The sequence below is a fragment of the Crinia signifera genome, chromosome 2 (genome assembly GCF_055691185.1).
Source record: "Crinia signifera chromosome 2, ASM5569118v1, whole genome shotgun sequence".
NCBI lineage: Eukaryota > Metazoa > Chordata > Amphibia > Anura > Myobatrachidae > Crinia > Crinia signifera.
This window is the reverse complement of record NC_139218.1, coordinates 152,714,664-152,733,905: the sequence shown is the minus strand read 5'-3', so window position 1 is coordinate 152,733,905 and position 19,242 is coordinate 152,714,664. Positions and strand designations below refer to the sequence as shown.

At 40.1% G+C, this 19,242-nt stretch overlaps 6 non-coding genes across 6 annotated transcripts; all 6 read right to left on the bottom strand.

Moving 5' to 3' along the window:
* Window positions 1–946: 946 nt before the first annotated feature.
* On the bottom strand, window positions 947–1,020 carry TRNAI-AAU (transfer RNA isoleucine (anticodon AAU)). The gene has a single exon. It is a non-coding gene; the product is annotated as a tRNA-Ile (tRNA).
* A 2,340-nt stretch (window positions 1,021–3,360) lies between these two features.
* TRNAI-AAU (transfer RNA isoleucine (anticodon AAU)) lies at window positions 3,361–3,434 on the bottom strand. Its single transcript has one exon. It is a non-coding gene; the product is annotated as a tRNA-Ile (tRNA).
* Window positions 3,435–4,149: 715 nt separating this feature from the next.
* Window positions 4,150–4,223, bottom strand: TRNAI-AAU (transfer RNA isoleucine (anticodon AAU)). The gene has a single exon. It is a non-coding gene; the product is annotated as a tRNA-Ile (tRNA).
* Window positions 4,224–7,802: 3,579 nt separating this feature from the next.
* On the bottom strand, window positions 7,803–7,876 carry TRNAI-AAU (transfer RNA isoleucine (anticodon AAU)). The gene has a single exon. It is a non-coding gene; the product is annotated as a tRNA-Ile (tRNA).
* Window positions 7,877–10,023: 2,147 nt separating this feature from the next.
* On the bottom strand, window positions 10,024–10,097 carry TRNAI-AAU (transfer RNA isoleucine (anticodon AAU)). The gene has a single exon. It is a non-coding gene; the product is annotated as a tRNA-Ile (tRNA).
* Window positions 10,098–10,813: 716 nt separating this feature from the next.
* Window positions 10,814–10,887, bottom strand: TRNAI-AAU (transfer RNA isoleucine (anticodon AAU)). Its single transcript has one exon. It is a non-coding gene; the product is annotated as a tRNA-Ile (tRNA).
* Between the last annotated feature and the right edge of the window lie 8,355 nt (window positions 10,888–19,242).

The window sequence follows — 19,242 nt, the reverse complement described above, 5'->3', positions numbered from 1 at the left end:
GAAAAAGGGGTCCTTTTCATACCCCTACTATCCAAGTGGGCATGGAGTTGGATATAAACCTGTGGCGGAATACCGTCCCCTCGCGGGGCTCGCTTCGCTCGCCACGCTTCGGGCTCGGTGGCTCGCTACGCTCGCCACAGGTTTATGTCCAACTCCATGCCCACTTGGATAGTAGGGGTATGAAAAGGACCCCTTTTTCCATAGAAATCATTTTAACATTGATTCCTATGGAAAAATCGGGTCATCGCATCCGATGGTCGGATGCGATGCGATGCGATATCGCATCGCATCGCATCGGATTGTATGCCTTAACTTAAGGCATACAATCAAAAAATCGGGAGCCCGGATAACTCACAAGTACCCCCATTTTAAAGATTAAGTTATTTGCTTCAGATACATTGTTAGTTAAGAATTGTATATGGTTTTGTTTCTTTAAAAATTGAAGTTACAAATTGACTTTGTGCCCTACACTTCTTTCCCTGGATGTGTTGATACAGCATGGCAAAGATGATCAGTTTTGCACAGCTTCTTAAAATTGCTACATATGAACCAGTTCTTCTTTCATCCTACTACAAACCACCAACCTCACTATAAAATGAATTGTATTTTATTTGCATGAAACATTTACGCATGGGCCACGTAGTAGATCATATATTTATTGAACAGCATTTCTATTTTAAAGAAAAATCATAAAGCATAAAGTGCTTTGAAGTGTGGCATTGGTAATAGGGCTTTCATTTATTCCTACAGCCCAAAGCAAAATAAAAATAGGGTGTAAAATACTATATATTTAAAGGATAATGGTAAAAGATCTACAATGTATTCAAGGCAGCTACAAGGGATAATCACTATAGCCAATACTGATGATGAAGCCTAGTTTCCAAGCACTGTACTACAAGTTTAAATCCATTGTTGTCAATGATGTTGGGTCATCAAGAAAAACAAATGGCCAGTGTGGGGATCGAACCCAAGACCTTGGCGTTATTAGCACCACGCTCTAACCAACTGAGCTAACCGGCCACACTGTTTGAATGTGAAAATCCAAAATGACAAATAATCTTCAAATCATTATATGTATTATTTCTAAAAGGTGATTTTTGTTGACAATCATTTTTTCTCCCTTCATACTTTTGCAAAAACGATAAATGAGGTCCCATTTTAAAGATTAAGTTATTTGCTTCAGATACATTGTTAGTTAAGAATTGTATATGGTTTTGTTTCTTTAAAAATTGAAGTTGCAAATTGACTTTGTGCCCTACACTTCTTTCCCTGGATGTGTTGATACAGCATGGCAAAGAAGATCAGTTTTGCACAGCTTCTCGAAATGGCTACATATGAACCAGTTCTTCTTTCATCCTACTACAAACCACCAACCTCACTATAAAATGAATTGTATTTTATTTGCATGAAACATTTACGCATGGGCCACGTAGTAGATCATATATTGATTGAAAAGCATTTCTATTTTAAAGAAAAATCATAAAGCATAAAGTGCTTTGAAGTGTGGCATTGGTAATAGGGCTTTCATTTCTTCCTACAGTCCAAAGCAAAATAAAAATAGGGTGTAAAATACTATATATTTAAAGTATAATGGTAAAAGATCTACAATGTATTCAAGGCAGTTACTAGGATAATCACTATAGCCAATACTGATGATGAAGCCTAGTTTCCAAGCACTGTACTACAAGTTTAAATCCATTGTTGTCAATGATGTTGGGTCATCAAGAAAAACAAATGGCCAGTGTGGGGATCGAACCCAAGACCTTGGCGTTATTAGCACGACGCTCTAACCAACTGAGCTAACCGGCCACACTCTTTGAATGCGAAAATCCAAAAAGACAAATAATCTTCATATCATTATGTGTATTATTTCTAAAAGGTGATTTTTGTTGACAATAAATCATTATATGTATTATTTCTAAAAGGTGATTTTTGTTGACAATCATTTTTTCTCCCTTCATACTTTTGCAAAAACGATAAATGAGGTCCCATTTTAAAGATTAAGTTATTTGCTTCAGATACATTGTTAGTTAAGAATTGTATATGGTTTTGTTTCTTTAAAAATTGAAGTTACAAATTGACTTTGTGCCCTACACTTCTTTCCCTGGATGTGTTGATACAGCATGGCAAAGATGATCAGTTTTGCACAGCTTCTCAAAATTGCTACATATGAACCAGTTCTTCTTTCATCCTACTACAAACCACCAACCTCACTATAAAATGAATTGTATTTTATTTGCATGAAACATTTACGCATGGGCCACGTAGTAGATCATATATTTATTGAAAAGCATTTCTATTTTAAAGAAAAATCATAAAGCATAAAGTGCTTTGAAGTGTGGCATTGGTAATAGGGCTTTTATTTATTCCTACAGCCGAAAGCAAAATAAAAATAGGGTGTAAAATACTATATATTTAAAGGATAATGGTAAAAGATCTACAATGTATTCAAGGCAGCTACAAGGGATAATCACTATAGCCAATACTGATGATGAAGCCTAGTTTCCAAGCACTGTACTACAAGTTTAAATCCATTGTTGTCAATGATGTTGGGTCATCAAGAAAAACAAATGGCCAGTGTGGGGATCGAACCCAAGACCTTGGCGTTATTAGCACCACGCTCTTACAAACTGAGCTAACCGGCCACACTGTTTGAATGTGAAAATCCAAAATGACAAATAATCTTCAAATCATTATATGTATTATTTCTAAAAGGTGATTTTTGTTGACAATCATTTTTTCTCCCTTCATACTTTTGCAAAAACGATAAATGAGGTCCCATTTTAAAGATTAAGTTATTTGCTTCAGATACATTGTTAGTTAAGAATTGTATATGGTTTTGTTTCTTTAAAAATTGAAGTTGCAAATTGACTTTGTGCCCTACACTTCTTTCCCTGGATGTGTTGATACAGCATGGCAAAGAAGATCAGTTTTGCACAGCTTCTCGAAATGGCTACATATGAACCAGTTCTTCTTTCATCCTACTACAAACCACCAACCTCACTATAAAATGAATTGTATTTTATTTGCATGAAACATTTACGCATGGGCCACGTAGTAGATCATATATTGATTGAAAAGCATTTCTATTTGAAAGAAAAATCATAAAGCATAAAGTGCTTTGAAGTGTGGCATTGGTAATAGGGCTTTCATTTCTTCCTACAGTCCAAAGCAAAATAAAAATAGGGTGTAAAATACTATATATTTAAAGTATAATGGTAAAAGATCTACAATGTATTCAAGGCAGTTACTAGGATAATCACTATAGCCAATACTGATGATGAAGCCTAGTTTCCAAGCACTGTACTACAAGTTTAAATCCATTGTTGTCAATGATGTTGGGTCATCAAGAAAAACAAATGGCCAGTGTGGGGATCGAACCCAAGACCTTGGCGTTATTAGCACCACGCTCTAACCAACTGAGCTAACCGGCCACACTGTTCGAATGTGAAAATCCAAAATGACAAATAATCTTCAAATCATTATATGTATTATTTCTAAAAGGTGATTTTTGTTGACAATCATTTTTTCTCCCTTCATACTTTTGCAAAAACGATAAATGAGGTCCCATTTTAAAGATTAAGTTACTTGCTTCAGATAAATTGTTAGTTAAGAATTGTATATGGTTTTGTTTCTTTAAAAATTGAAGTTACAAATTGACTTTGTGCCCTACACTTCTTTCCCTGGATGTGTTGATACAGCATGGCAAAGAAGATCAGTTTTGCACAGCTTCTCGAAATGGCTACATATGAACCAGTTCTTCTTTCATCCTACTACAAACCACCAACCTCACTATAAAATGAATTGTATTTTATTTGCATGAAACATTTACGCATGGGCCACGTAGTAGATCATATATTGATTGAAAAGCATTTCTATTTGAAAGAAAAATCATAAAGCATAAAGTGCTTTGAAGTGTGGCATTGGTAATAGGGCTTTCATTTCTTCCTACAGTCCAAAGCAAAATAAAAATAGGGTGTAAAATACTATATATTTAAAGTATAATGGTAAAAGATCTACAATGTATTCAAGGCAGTTACTAGGATAATCACTATAGCCAATACTGATGATGAAGCCTAGTTTCCAAGCACTGTACTACAAGTTTAAATCCATTGTTGTCAATGATGTTGGGTCATCAAGATAAACAAATGGCCAGTGTGGGGATCGAACCCAAGACCTTGGCGTTATTAGCACCACGCTCTAACCAACTGAGCTAACCGGCCACACTCTTTGAATGTGAAAATCCAAAAAGACAAATAATCTTCATATCATTATGTGTATTATTTCTAAAAGGTGATTTTTGTTGACAATAAATCATTATATGTATTATTTCTAAAAGGTGATTGTTGTTGACAATAATTTTTTCTCCCTTCATACTTTTGCAAAAACGATAAATGAGGTCCCATTTTGGTACTTGTGAGTTATCCGGGCGCCCGATTTTAAAATCGGGTCGGATCGGGACATCGCATCGCATCGCATGCGACCATCGGATGCGATGCGATGACCCGATTTTTCCATAGGAATCAATGTTAAAATGGACTGAGTCCATTTTAACATGGAATTCAATGGGAAAAAGGGGTCCTTTTCATACCCCTACTATCCAAGTGGGCATGGAGTTGGATATAAACCTGTGGCGAGCGTAGCGAGCCACCGAGCCCGAAGCGTGGCGAGCGTAGCGAGCCCCGCGAGGGGACACGGAATACCGTCCCCTCGCGGGGCTCGCTTCGCTCGCCACGCTTCGGGCTCGGTGGCTCGCTACGCTCGCCACAGGTTTGTATCCAACTCCATGCCCACTTGGATAGTAGGGGTATGAAAAGGACCCCTTTTTCCATAGGAATCATTTTAACATTGATTCCTATGGAAAAATCGGGTCATCGCATCCGATGGTCGGATGCGATGCGATGCGATGCGATATCGCATCGCATCGCATCGGATTGTATGCCTTAACTTAAGGCATACAATCAAAAAATCGGGAGCCCGGATAACTCACAAGTACCCCCATTTTAAAGATTAAGTTATTTGCTTCAGATACATTGTTAGTTAAGAATTGTATATGGTTTTGTTTCTTTAAAAATTGAAGTTACAAATTGACTTTGTGCCCTACACTTCTTTCCCTGGATGTGTTGATACAGCATGGCAAAGATGATCAGTTTTGCACAGCTTCTCAAAATTGCTACATATGAACCAGTTCTTCTTTCATCCTACTACAAACCACCAACCTCACTATAAAATGAATTGTATTTTATTTGCATGAAACATTTACGCATGGGCCACGTAGTAGATCATATATTTATTGAACAGCATTTCTATTTTAAAGAAAAATCATAAAGCATAAAGTGCTTTGAAGTGTGGCATTGGTAATAGGGCTTTCATTTATTCCTACAGCCCAAAGCAAAATAAAAATAGGGTGTAAAATACTATATATTTAAAGGATAATGGTAAAAGATCTACAATGTATTCAAGGCAGCTACAAGGGATAATCACTATAGCCAATACTGATGATGAAGCCTAGTTTCCAAGCACTGTACTACAAGTTTAAATCCATTGTTGTCAATGATGTTGGGTCATCAAGAAAAACAAATGGCCAGTGTGGGGATCGAACCCAAGACCTTGGCTTTATTAGCACCACGCTCTAACCAACTGAGCTAACCGGCCACACTCTTTGAATGTGAAAATCCAAAAAGACAAATAATCTTCATATCATTATGTGTATTATTTCTAAAAGGTGATTTTTGTTGACAATAAATCATTATATGTATTATTTCTAAAAGGTGATTGTTGTTGACAATAATTTTTTCTCCCTTCATACTTTTGCAAAAACGATAAATGAGGTCCCATTTTGGTACTTGTGAGTTATCCGGGCGCCCGATTTTAAAATCGGGTCGGATCGGGACATCGCATCGCATCGCATGCGACCATCGGATGCGATGCGATGACCCGATTTTTCCATAGGAATCAATGTTAAAATGGACTGAGTCCATTTTAACATGGAATTCAATGGGAAAAAGGGGTCCTTTTCATACCCCTACTATCCAAGTGGGCATGGAGTTGGATATAAACCTGTGGCGAGCGTAGCGAGCCACCGAGCCCGAAGCGTGGCGAGCGTAGCGAGCCCCGCGAGGGGACACGGAATACCGTCCCCTCGCGGGGCTCGCTTCGCTCGCCACGCTTCGGGCTCGGTGGCTCGCTACGCTCGCCACAGGTTTGTATCCAACTCCATGCCCACTTGGATAGTAGGGGTATGAAAAGGACCCCTTTTTCCATAGGAATCATTTTAACATTGATTCCTATGGAAAAATCGGGTCATCGCATCCGATGGTCGGATGCGATGCGATGCGATGCGATATCGCATCGCATCGCATCGGATTGTATGCCTTAACTTAAGGCATACAATCAAAAAATCGGGAGCCCGGATAACTCACAAGTACCCCCATTTTAAAGATTAAGTTATTTGCTTCAGATACATTGTTAGTTAAGAATTGTATATGGTTTTGTTTCTTTAAAAATTGAAGTTACAAATTGACTTTGTGCCCTACACTTCTTTCCCTGGATGTGTTGATACAGCATGGCAAAGATGATCAGTTTTGCACAGCTTCTCAAAATTGCTACATATGAACCAGTTCTTCTTTCATCCTACTACAAACCACCAACCTCACTATAAAATGAATTGTATTTTATTTGCATGAAACATTTACGCATGGGCCACGTAGTAGATCATATATTTATTGAACAGCATTTCTATTTTAAAGAAAAATCATAAAGCATAAAGTGCTTTGAAGTGTGGCATTGGTAATAGGGCTTTCATTTATTCCTACAGCCCAAAGCAAAATAAAAATAGGGTGTAAAATACTATATATTTAAAGGATAATGGTAAAAGATCTACAATGTATTCAAGGCAGCTACAAGGGATAATCACTATAGCCAATACTGATGATGAAGCCTAGTTTCCAAGCACTGTACTACAAGTTTAAATCCATTGTTGTCAATGATGTTGGGTCATCAAGAAAAACAAATGGCCAGTGTGGGGATCGAACCCAAGACCTTGGCTTTATTAGCACCACGCTCTAACCAACTGAGCTAACCGGCCACACTGTTTGAATGTGAAAATCCAAAATGACAAATAATCTTCAAATCATTATATGTATTATTTCTAAAAGGTGATTTTTGTTGACAATCATTTTTTCTCCCTTCATACTTTTGCAAAAACGATAAATGAGGTCCCATTTTAAAGATTAAGTTACTTGCTTCAGATAAATTGTTAGTTAAGAATTGTATATGGTTTTGTTTCTTTAAAAATTGAAGTTGCAAATTGACTTTGTGCCCTACACTTCTTTCCCTGGATGTGTTGATACAGCATGGCAAAGAAGATCAGTTTTGCACAGCTTCTCGAAATGGCTACATATGAACCAGTTCTTCTTTCATCCTACTACAAACCACCAACCTCACTATAAAATGAATTGTATTTTATTTGCATGAAACATTTACGCATGGGCCACGTAGTAGATCATATATTGATTGAAAAGCATTTCTATTTGAAAGAAAAATCATAAAGCATAAAGTGCTTTGAAGTGTGGCATTGGTAATAGGGCTTTCATTTCTTCCTACAGTCCAAAGCAAAATAAAAATAGGGTGTAAAATACTATATATTTAAAGTATAATGGTAAAAGATCTACAATGTATTCAAGGCAGTTACTAGGATAATCACTATAGCCAATACTGATGATGAAGCCTAGTTTCCAAGCACTGTACTACAAGTTTAAATCCATTGTTGTCAATGATGTTGGGTCATCAAGATAAACAAATGGCCAGTGTGGGGATCGAACCCAAGACCTTGGCGTTATTAGCACCACGCTCTAACCAACTGAGCTAACCGGCCACACTCTTTGAATGTGAAAATCCAAAAAGACAAATAATCTTCATATCATTATGTGTATTATTTCTAAAAGGTGATTTTTGTTGACAATAAATCATTATATGTATTATTTCTAAAAGGTGATTTTTGTTGACAATAATTTTTTCTCCCTTCATACTTTTGCAAAAACGATAAATGAGGTCCCATTTTGGTACTTGTGAGTTATCCGGGCGCCCGATTTTAAAATCGGGTCGGATCGGGACATCGCATCGCATCGCATGCGACCATCGGATGCGATGCGATGACCCGATTTTTCCATAGGAATCAATGTTAAAATGGACTGAGTCCATTTTAACATGGAATTCAATGGGAAAAAGGGGTCCTTTTCATACCCCTACTATCCAAGTGGGCATGGAGTTGGATATAAACCTGTGGCGAGCGTAGCGAGCCACCGAGCCCGAAGCGTGGCGAGCGTAGCGAGCCCCGCGAGGGGACACGGAATACCGTCCCCTCGCGGGGCTCGCTTCGCTCGCCACGCTTCGGGCTCGGTGGCTCGCTACGCTCGCCACAGGTTTGTATCCAACTCCATGCCCACTTGGATAGTAGGGGTATGAAAAGGACCCCTTTTTCCATAGGAATCATTTTAACATTGATTCCTATGGAAAAATCGGGTCATCGCATCCGATGGTCGGATGCGATGCGATGCGATGCGATATCGCATCGCATCGCATCGGATTGTATGCCTTAACTTAAGGCATACAATCAAAAAATCGGGAGCCCGGATAACTCACAAGTACCCCCATTTTAAAGATTAAGTTATTTGCTTCAGATACATTGTTAGTTAAGAATTGTATATGGTTTTGTTTCTTTAAAAATTGAAGTTACAAATTGACTTTGTGCCCTACACTTCTTTCCCTGGATGTGTTGATACAGCATGGCAAAGATGATCAGTTTTGCACAGCTTCTCAAAATTGCTACATATGAACCAGTTCTTCTTTCATCCTACTACAAACCACCAACCTCACTATAAAATGAATTGTATTTTATTTGCATGAAACATTTACGCATGGGCCACGTAGTAGATCATATATTTATTGAACAGCATTTCTATTTTAAAGAAAAATCATAAAGCATAAAGTGCTTTGAAGTGTGGCATTGGTAATAGGGCTTTCATTTATTCCTACAGCCCAAAGCAAAATAAAAATAGGGTGTAAAATACTATATATTTAAAGGATAATGGTAAAAGATCTACAATGTATTCAAGGCAGCTACAAGGGATAATCACTATAGCCAATACTGATGATGAAGCCTAGTTTCCAAGCACTGTACTACAAGTTTAAATCCATTGTTGTCAATGATGTTGGGTCATCAAGAAAAACAAATGGCCAGTGTGGGGATCGAACCCAAGACCTTGGCTTTATTAGCACCACGCTCTAACCAACTGAGCTAACCGGCCACACTGTTTGAATGTGAAAATCCAAAATGACAAATAATCTTCAAATCATTATATGTATTATTTCTAAAAGGTGATTTTTGTTGACAATCATTTTTTCTCCCTTCATACTTTTGCAAAAACGATAAATGAGGTCCCATTTTAAAGATTAAGTTATTTGCTTCAGATACATTGTTAGTTAAGAATTGTATATGGTTTTGTTTCTTTAAAAATTGAAGTTGCAAATTGACTTTGTGCCCTACACTTCTTTCCCTGGATGTGTTGATACAGCATGGCAAAGAAGATCAGTTTTGCACAGCTTCTCGAAATGGCTACATATGAACCAGTTCTTCTTTCATCCTACTACAAACCACCAACCTCACTATAAAATGAATTGTATTTTATTTGCATGAAACATTTACGCATGGGCCACGTAGTAGATCATATATTGATTGAAAAGCATTTCTATTTGAAAGAAAAATCATAAAGCATAAAGTGCTTTGAAGTGTGGCATTGGTAATAGGGCTTTCATTTCTTCCTACAGTCCAAAGCAAAATAAAAATAGGGTGTAAAATACTATATATTTAAAGTATAATGGTAAAAGATCTACAATGTATTCAAGGCAGTTACTAGGATAATCACTATAGCCAATACTGATGATGAAGCCTAGTTTCCAAGCACTGTACTACAAGTTTAAATCCATTGTTGTCAATGATGTTGGGTCATCAAGAAAAGCAAATGGCCAGTGTGGGGATCGAACCCAAGACCTTGGCGTTATTAGCACCACGCTCTAACCAACTGAGCTAACCGGCCACACTGTTTGAATGTGAAAATCCAAAATGACAAATAATCTTCAAATCATTATATGTATTATTTCTGAAAGGTGATTTTTGTTGACAATCATTTTTTCTCCCTTCATACTTTTTGCAAAAACGATAAATGAGGTCCCATTTTAAAGATTAAGTTACTTGCTTCAGATAAATTGTTAGTTAAGAATTGTATATGGTTTTGTTTCTTTAAAAATTGAAGTTACAAATTGACTTTGTGCCCTACACTTCTTTCCCTGGATGTGTTGATACAGCATGGCAAAGAAGATCAGTTTTGCACAGCTTCTCGAAATGGCTACATATGAACCAGTTCTTCTTTCATCCTACTACAAACCACCAACCTCACTATAAAATGAATTGTATTTTATTTGCATGAAACATTTACGCATGGGCCACGTAGTAGATCATATATTGATTGAAAAGCATTTCTATTTGAAAGAAAAATTATAAAGCATAAAGTGCTTTGAAGTGTGGCATTGGTAATAGGGCTTTCATTTCTTCCTACAGTCCAAAGCAAAATAAAAATAGGGTGTAAAATACTATATATTTAAAGTATAATGGTAAAAGATCTACAATGTATTCAAGGCAGTTACTAGGATAATCACTATAGCCAATACTGATGATGAAGCCTAGTTTCCAAGCACTGTACTACAAGTTTAAATCCATTGTTGTCAATGATGTTGGGTCATCAAGATAAACAAAAGGCCAGTGTGGGGATCGAACCCAAGACCTTGGCGTTATTAGCACCACGCTCTAACCAACTGAGCTAACCGGCCACACTCTTTGAATGTGAAAATCCAAAAAGACAAATAATCTTCATATCATTATGTGTATTATTTCTAAAAGGTGATTTTTGTTGACAATAAATCATTATATGTATTATTTCTAAAAGGTGATTTTTGTTGACAATAATTTTTTCTCCCTTCATACTTTTGCAAAAACGATAAATGAGGTCCCATTTTGGTACTTGTGAGTTATCCGGGCGCCCGATTTTAAAATCGGGTCGGATCGGGACATCGCATCGCATCGCATGCGACCATCGGATGCGATGCGATGCGATGACCCGATTTTTCCATAGGAATCAATGTTAAAATGGACTGAGTCCATTTTAACATGGAATTCAATGGGAAAAAGGGGTCCTTTTCATACCCCTACTATCCAAGTGGGCATGGAGTTGGATATAAACCTGTGGCGAGCGTAGCGAGCCACCGAGCCCGAAGCGTGGCGAGCGTAGCGAGCCCCGCGAGGGGACACGGAATACCGTCCCCTCGCGGGGCTCGCTTTGTTCGCCACGCTTCGGGCTCAGTGGCTCGCTACGCTCGCCACAGGTTTATATCCAACTCCATGCCCACTTGGATAGTAGGGGTATGAAAAGGACCCCTTTTTCCATAGAAATCATTTTAACATTGATTCCTATGGAAAAATCGGGTCATCGCATCCGATGGTCGGATGCGATGCGATGCGATGCGATATCGCATCGCATCGCATCGGATTGTATGCCTTAACTTAAGGCATACAATCAAAAAATCGGGAGCCCGGATAACTCACAAGTACCCCCATTTTAACCCCTTCATGACAGAGCCAGTTTGTGCCTTCATGACAGAGCCCTTTTTTTCAAATCTGACATGTCTCACTTAAGTGGGGATAATTTTTTTTTGCTTTTACTTATCCCAGTGATTTTGAGATTGTTTTCTCGTGACACATTGTACTTCAAGTTAGTGGTAAATTTTGGTCGATACAGTCTGTGTTTTTTTGTGAAAAATACCAAAATATCGTGAAAAAATGGAAAATTTAGCAATATGCAAAATGTTAAATTTTCTGCTTGTGAGACAAATAATCATACCACTCAAAATAGTTAATAACTAACATAGACCATATGTCTACTTTATGTTGCCATCATTATTTCAACCCCCTTTTCATTTTTTTGGACACTAGGAGGCTTCAAATATGACTAGCAAATTCTCAAATTTTCAAGAAAATTTCAAACACTGATTTTTTTAGGGACCAGTTCAGTTCTGATGTGACTTTGAGGGACTTGTATGTGAGACACCCCCATAAATGATGCCATTTCAAAAACTGCACCCCTCACAGTATTCAAAACAGCATTTTGGAAGTTTGTTAACCCTTTAGGTGTTTCACAGGAATTAAAACAAAGTGTAGGTGAAATTTCAAAATTTCTTTTTTTTTGCAGAGTTTCAATTTTAATACATTTTTCTAACAAATACAGTAGATTTTACTAGAGAAATGTGACTAAAAATTGATTCCCCCAATTCTTGTGTTTTCAAAAATATCCTATATGTGGCCCTAGTGTGCACGTTGACCAAACCACAGGCTTCATAATAGAAGGAGCACCTACTTGATTTTGGAGCCTCCTTTTTATGAGATTTTTTTTTAGGCACCATGTAGGTTTCTAGGCACCATAAGTGCTAAAAGTTAGGAACCTTCCCCACAAGTCACCCCATTTTGCAATCTACACCCCTCAGGGAATTCATCTAGGGGTATAGTGTACATTTCAAACCCCCAGGGGTTTCACCAATTTTGGTACAACTGGGATGTGAAAATGGAAAATTACATTTTTTTACACAAACATGCAGTTCTGGCTCAAAATTTTTCATTTTCACAAGGAATGAAGGAGACAAAGCACCCCAAAATCTGTGCCCCAATTTCTCCCGAGTACGGCAATGCCTCACATGTGACCAAAAAATACCAGTGGGGCGCATGGCAGGACTCAGAAGGGAAGGAGTGATTTTTGGATTTGGCAGCACAGATTTTGGTGGAATGAATGGTGGGTGCCATGTTGCATTAGCAAGACTCCCAAAGCACCAATACAGTGGAACCCCCCCACAAGTCACCCCATTTTGCAAAGTACACCCCTCAGGGAATTCATCTAGGGGTATAGTGTACATTTCAAACCCCCAGGGGTTTCACCAATTTTGGTACAACTGGGATGTGAAAATGGAAAATTACATTTTTTTACACAAACATGCAGTTCTGGCTCAAAATTTTTCATTTTCACAAGGAATGAAGGAGACAAAGCACCCCAAAATCTGTGCCCCAGTTTCTCCCGAGTACGGCAATGCCTCACATGTGACCAAAAAATACCAGTGGGGCGCATGGCAGGACTCAGAAGGGAAGGAGTGATTTTTGGATTTGGCAGCACAGATTTTGGTGGAATGAATGGTGGGTGCCATGTTGCATTAGCAAGACTCCCAAAGCACCAATACAGTGGAACCCCCCCACAAGTCACCCCATTTTGCAAAGTACACCCCTCAGGGAATTCATCTAGGGGTATAGTGTACATTTCAAACCCCCAGGGGTTTCACCAATTTTGGTACAACTGGGATGTGAAAATGGAAAATTACATTTTTTTACACAAACATGCAGTTCTGGCTCAAAATTTTTCATTTTCACAAGGAATGAAGGAGACAAAGCACCCCAAAATCTGTGCCCCAGTTTCTCCTGAGTACGGCAATGCCTCACATGTGACCAAAAAATACCAGTGGGGCGCATGGCAGGACTCAGAAGGGAAGGAGTGATTTTTGGATTTGGCAGCACAGATTTTGGTGGAATGAATGGTGGGTGCCATGTTGCATTAGCAAGACTCCCAAAGCACCAATACAGTGGAACCCCCCCACAAGTCACCCCATTTTGCAAAGTACACCCCTCAGGGAATTCATCTAGGGGTATAGTGTACATTTCAAACCCCCAGGGGTTTCACCAATTTTGGTACAACTGGGATGTGAAAATGGAAAATTACATTTTTTTACACAAACATGCAGTTCTGGCTCAAAATTTTTCATTTTCACAAGGAATGAAGGAGACAAAGCACCCCAAAATCTGTGCCCCAATTTCTCCCGAGTACGGCAATGCCTCACATGTGACCAAAAAATACCAGTGGGGCGCATGGCAGGACTCAGAAGGGAAGGAGTGATTTTTGGATTTGGCAGCACAGATTTTGGTGGAATGAATGGTGGGTGCCATGTTGCATTAGCAAGACTCCCAAAGCACCAATACAGTGGAACCCCCCCACAAGTCACCCCATTTTGCAAAGTACACCCCTCAGGGAATTCATCTAGGGGTATAGTGTACATTTCAAACCCCCAGGGGTTTCACCAATTTTGGTACAACTGGGATGTGAAAATGGAAAATTACATTTTTTTACACAAACATGCAGTTCTGGCTCAAAATTTTTCATTTTCACAAGGAATGAAGGAGACAAAGCACCCCAAAATCTGTGCCCCAGTTTCTCCCGAGTACGGCAATGCCTCACATGTGACCAAAAAATACCAGTGGGGCGCATGGCAGGACTCAGAAGGGAAGGAGTGATTTTTGGATTTGGCAGCACAGATTTTGGTGGAATGAATGGTGGGTGCCATGTTGCATTAGCAAGACTCCCAAAGCACCAATACAGTGGAACCCCCCCACAAGTCACCCCATTTTGCAAAGTACACCCCTCAGGGAATTCATCTAGGGGTATAGTGTACATTTCAAACCCCCAGGGGTTTCACCAATTTTGGTACAACTGGGATGTGAAAATGGAAAATTACATTTTTTTACACAAACATGCAGTTCTGGCTCAAAATTTTTCATTTTCACAAGGAATGAAGGAGACAAAGCACCCCAAAATCTGTGCCCCAATTTCTCCCGAGTACGGCAATGCCTCACATGTGACCAAAAAATACCAGTGGGGCGCATGGCAGGACTCAGAAGGGAAGGAGTGATTTTTGGATTTGGCAGCACAGATTTTGGTGGAATGAATGGTGGGTGCCATGTTGCATTAGCAAGACTCCCAAAGCACCAATACAGTGGAACCCCCCCACAAGTCACCCCATTTTGCAAAGTACACCCCTCAGGGAATTCATCTAGGGGTATAGTGTACATTTCAAACCCCCAGGGGTTTCACCAATTTTGGTACAACTGGGATGTGAAAATGGAAAATTACATTTTTTTACACAAACATGCAGTTCTGGCTCAAAATTTTTCATTTTCACAAGGAATGAAGGAGACAAAGCACCCCAAAATCTGTGCCCCAGTTTCTCCCGAGTACGGCAATGCCTCACATGTGACCAAAAAATACCAGTGGGGCGCATGGCAGGACTCAGAAGGGAAGGAGTGATTTTTGGATTTGGCAGCACAGATTTTGGTGGAATGAATGGTGGGTGCCATGTTGCATTAGCAAGACTCCCAAAGCACCAATACAGTGGAAGCCCCCACAAGTCACCCCATTTTGCAAAGTACACCCCTCAGGGAATTCATCTAGGGGTATAGTGTACATTTCAAACCCCCAGGGGTTTCACCAATTTTGGTACAACTGGGATGTGAAAATGGAAAATTACATTTTTTTACACAAACATGCAGTTCTGGCTCAAAATTTTTCATTTTCACAAGGAATGAAGGAGACAAAGCACCCCAAAATCTGTGCCCCAGTTTCTCCTGAGTACGGCAATGCCTCACATGTGACCAAAAAATACCAGTGGGGCGCATGGCAGGACTCAGAAGGGAAGGAGTGATTTTTGGATTTGGCAGCACAGATTTTGGTGGAATGAATGGTGGGTGCCATGTTGCATTAGCAAGACTCCCAAAGCACCAATACAGTGGAACCCCCCCACAAGTCACCCCATTTTGCAAAGTACACCCCTCAGGGAATTCATCTAGGGGTATAGTGTACATTTCAAACCCCCAGGGGTTTCACCAATTTTGGTACAACTGGGATGTGAAAATGGAAAATTACATTTTTTTACACAAACATGCAGTTCTGGCTCAAAATTTTTCATTTTCACAAGGAATGAAGGAGACAAAGCACCCCAAAATCTGTGCCCCAATTTCTCCCGAGTACGGCAATGCCTCACATGTGACCAAAAAATACCAGTGGGGCGCATGGCAGGACTCAGAAGGGAAGGAGTGATTTTTGGATTTGGCAGCACAGATTTTGGTGGAATGAATGGTGGGTGCCATGTTGCATTAGCAAGACTCCCAAAGCACCAATACAGTGGAACCCCCCCACAAGTCACCCCATTTTGCAAAGTACACCCCTCAGGGAATTCATCTAGGGGTATAGTGTACATTTCAAACCCCCAGGGGTTTCACCAATTTTGGTACAACTGGGATGTGAAAATGGAAAATTACATTTTTTTACACAAACATGCAGTTCTGGCTCAAAATTTTTCATTTTCACAAGGAATGAAGGAGACAAAGCACCCCAAAATCTGTGCCCCAGTTTCTCCCGAGTACGGCAATGCCTCACATGTGACCAAAAAATACCAGTGGGGCGCATGGCAGGACTCAGAAGGGAAGGAGTGATTTTTGGATTTGGCAGCACAGATTTTGGTGGAATGAATGGTGGGTGCCATGTTGCATTAGCAAGACTCCCAAAGCACCAATACAGTGGAACCCCCCCACAAGTCACCCCATTTTGCAAAGTACACCCCTCAGGGAATTCATCTAGGGGTATAGTGTACATTTCAAACCCCCAGGGGTTTCACCAATTTTGGTACAACTGGGATGTGAAAATGGAAAATTACATTTTTTTACACAAACATGCAGTTCTGGCTCAAAATTTTTCATTTTCACAAGGAATGAAGGAGACAAAGCACCCCAAAATCTGTGCCCCAATTTCTCCCGAGTACGGCAATGCCTCACATGTGACCAAAAAATACCAGTGGGGCGCATGGCAGGACTCAGAAGGGAAGGAGTGATTTTTGGATTTGGCAGCACAGATTTTGGTGGAATGAATGGTGGGTGCCATGTTGCATTAGCAAGACTCCCAAAGCACCAATACAGTGGAAGCCCCCACAAGTCACCCCATTTTGCAAAGTACACCCCTCAGGGAATTCATCTAGGGGTATAGTGTACATTTCAAACCCCCAGGGGTTTCACCAATTTTGATACAACTGGGCAGTGAAAATGAAAAATTACATTTTTTTACACAAAAATGCAGTTCTGGCTCAAAATTTTTCATTTTCACAAGGAATGAAGGAGACAAAGCACCCCAAAATCTGTGCCCCAATTTCTCCCGAGTACGGCAATGCCTCACATGTGACCAAAAAATACCAGTTGGGCGCATGGCAGGACTCAGAAGGGAAGGAGTGATTTTTGGATTTGGCAGCACAGATTTTGGTGGAATGAATGGTGGGTGCCATGTTGCATTAGCAAGACTCCCAAAGCACCAATAGAGTGGAACCCCCCCACAAGTCACCCCATTTTGCAAAGTACACCCCTCAGGGAATTAATCTAGGGGTATAGTGTACATTTCAAACCCCCAGGGGTTTCACCAATTTTGATACAACCGGGCAGTGAAAATGAAAAATTACATTTTTTTACACAAAAATGCAGTTCTGGCTCAAAATTTTTCATTTTCACAAGGAATGAAGGAGACAAAGCACCCCAAAATCTGTGCCCCAATTTCTCCCGAGTACGGCAATGCCTCACATGTGACCAAAAAATACCAGTTGGGCGCATGGCAGGACTCAGAAGGGAAGGAGTGATTTTTGGATTTGGCAGCACAGATTTTGGTGGAATGAATGGTGGGTGCTATGTTGCATTACCAATACAGTGGAACCCCCCCACAAGTGACCCCATTTTGCAAACTACACCCCTCAGGGAATTCATCTAGGGGTATAGTGTACATTTCAAACCCCCAGGGGTTTCACCAATTTTGGTACAACTGGGCTGTGAAAATGAAAAATTACATTTTTTTACACAAAAATGCAGTTCTGGCTCAAAATTTTTCATTTTCACAAGGAATGAAGGAGACAAAGCACCCCAAAATCTGTGCCCCAATTTCTCCCGAGTACGGCAATGCCTCACATGTGACCAAAAAATACCAGTTGGGCGCATGGCAGGACTCAGAAGGGAAGGAGTGATTTTTGGATTTGGCAGCACAGATTTTGGTGGAATGAATGGTGGGTGCTATGTTGCATTACCAATACAGTGGAACCCCCCCACAAGTGACCCCATTTTGCAAACTACACCCCTCAGGGAATTCATCTAGGGGTATAGTGTACATTTCAAACCCCCAGGGGTTTCACCAATTTTGGTACAACTGGGCTGTGAAAATGAAAAATTACATTTTTTTACACAAAAATGCAGTTCTGGCTCAAAATTTTTCATTTTCACAAGGAATGAAGGAGACAAAGCACCCCAAAATCTGTGCCCCCATTTCTCCAGAGTACGGCAATGCCTCACATGTGACCAAAAAATACCAGTTGGGTGCATGGCAGGACTCAGAAGGGAAGGAGTGATTTTTGGATTTTGCAGCTCAGATTCTGGTGGAATGAATGGTGGGTGCTATGTGGCATTAGCAAGACCCCCGATGCACGGTGAAATGATGAACCTAATAATCCATCGATGTGTGGTATATTTTGAAACACTCCTTTATACATAGGCCGGGTTTGTCGGGGCAAGTTTCACAGTGGAAAATAGTTTCCTTTCTTATTCCCTTTTTATAGCAAACTTTGCACCTTTTTTGTGTCCTGCCCTTTCTTGCAGTGGAGGGGATTTCGTTGGGAAATGCTGCCCTGGTACAATACGGGGCCCAGTACTAGAAGTACTGGGGCCCTCTGCCTGCTGGTTCCCAAATATTAGGCCCTTTATGACTTCCTCTTGAAAGTGCATAAATGTCCCCCTCTGGCCGGTAGAACGGAATAGCACGTAAGCGTTATACAGTGCCATCTGGATGATATACACGGCCAGCTTCTTGTACCAGATATTTGTTTTCCGCAGGGCACTGTACGGCTTCAGTACCTGATCTGAAAGATCCACTCCGCCCATGTACTTATTGTAATCTAGGATACAATTTGGTTTTGAGGTGTGGGTACTGGTACCTCGTACAGGGATGGAGGTGGTACTGTCTCCATGAATTGTTGTCAGTATAAGGACATCCCTCTTGTCCTTATATTTGACCAACAACATATTTTCGGTGCATATTCCCCTGCTTTCACCCCTTCTCATTACTTGGGCAATGTGCGTTTTGGGGAGGCCTCTTTGGTTCTTGCGCACAGTACCGCAAGCTGCTGTACCTCTTGAACCAAGGGCCTTAAACAGGGGGATGCTGGTGTAAAAGTTATCCACATAGAGGTGATAACCCTTATCCAGGAAGGGGTGCATTAAATCCCAGACAATTTTGCCACTAA